At 43.4% G+C, this 1,713-nt stretch overlaps 1 protein-coding gene across 1 annotated transcript in view; it reads right to left on the minus strand.

Moving 5' to 3' along the window:
• The window catches only part of POGLUT1 (protein O-glucosyltransferase 1), a 27,681-nt gene that overhangs the window by 22,706 nt on the left and 3,262 nt on the right, over positions 1–1,713 (minus strand). The gene's annotated exons all lie outside the window — the stretch shown is intronic.

The raw sequence follows: 1,713 nt of genomic DNA on the forward strand, positions 1-1,713 counted from the left end.
CGGCTATTTTTTGGTTGCAGCCGTCATTGTTGTTTGGCGGGTCCAGGCTGGGGATTTGAACCCACCACCTTAGGTGTACGTGGCTGGCGCCTTAGCCTGTTGAGCTATAGGCGCCGAGCCTAAAACTGAATTTTTTAAATGTCATGTAGGGGCCTTTTTTTTTTAGAGACAGAGTCTCAGTTTACCGCCCTCAGTATAGTGCCTTGGTGTCACAGCTCACAGCAACCTCCAACTCCTGGGTTTAGGCAATTCTCCTGCCTCAACCTCCCAAGTAGCTGGGACTACAGGCAACCGCCACAATGCCTGGTTATTTTTTGTCACAGTGTGGTGGGGGCCGGGTTTGAACCCTCCCACCCTCAGTATATGGGGCCAATGCCCTACTCACTGAGCCACAGGTGCCACCCTATAGGTGACATTTTAAACTGGGTGAATTAAATTAATTAGATTAAAAGTATATTGACCTGGGCAGCACCTGTGGCTCAAAGGGGTAGGGTGCCAGTCCCATATGCCGGAGGTGGCAGGTTCAGACCCAGCCCCAGCCAAAAACTACAAAAAAAAAAAAAAAGTATCTTGACCTAGAAAGATACTATCTTTGAGCTCTCATACAACTGTGTCCAAACCATTAAGGACAGTGGGTTGCAATATTTCATTCTGTTTGTCTCCTTAGTTTGTAGGTAGCTGAGAAGGGAATTTTCAGTGTCATTGGAAAAATTAATTACTCTATTGACATTTGAAGGTCCTTTGGTCCCTTCAGAACATTTCTAAGCTCATGATTCTAATCAAAATTTTGAGGTCAGGAAAAAGAATTGTGCCTTTCAGAAACTTTGACAGCATTTCATTTCATCTGGGAATCTTTCAGGAAACTATTAAACATTGGGTAAGCTTTCAAAGTCCAATGATGTCTACATTTTAATTTTATTTCTCATTTGTGGAAATCAGAAACTAGCCTGTGATCATAAATTATACTTAAAGTCTCTATTATTATCTCAAATAATGAAACAAATGTCTGTTTAAAATACCTCAAGGATTTCACCCACTACTACCTTATTTCCCCCAACAGCTGAGAATTAAAACATAAGTAATTTCCTCAAGGTTATGGGATATTAAGTGATATTTCTTTTTTGGTTGCTGTTTTTACATATTTTTGACAGAAAATACTAATTTATAATAAAATTGTAAAGACACGTAGGTAAGGGAATATTACATCCTTTGGGTTTTTTATCTTCTAATTTTATAAAGATTTGAGGTGTTTGGTTTTTTTTTGAGGCAGAGCCTCAAGCTTTCCCCCTGGGTAGAGTGCTGTGACATCACACTCACAGCAACCTCCAACTCCTGGGCTCAATGAGTCTCTTGCCTCAGCCTCCCAAGTAGCTGGGACCACAGGCACCCGCCACAACACCTGGCGTTTTTTTGATTGCAGCTGTCATTGTTGTTTGGTGGGCCCAGCTTGGATTTGAACCTGCCACCTCAGGTGTATGCGGCTGGCATCTTAGCCACTTAAGCCACAGGCGCCGAGCCAAAATTTGAGTTTTTTTTTTTTAAAAGACTCTAGGGGCTTGGCACCTGTGGCTCAAGTGGTTAAGGCGCCAGCCACATACACCTAAGGTGGTGGGTTCGAATCCAGCCCAGGCCCGTCAAACAACAATGATGGCTGCAACCAAAAAGTAGCCGGGCGTTATAGCAGGCACCGGTGGTCCCAGCTACTTGGGAGGC

The sequence above is a fragment of the Otolemur garnettii genome, unplaced genomic scaffold (assembly GCF_000181295.1).
Source record: "Otolemur garnettii isolate 467f Iridium unplaced genomic scaffold, OtoGar3 scaffold00089, whole genome shotgun sequence".
Lineage (NCBI taxonomy): Eukaryota > Metazoa > Chordata > Mammalia > Primates > Galagidae > Otolemur > Otolemur garnettii.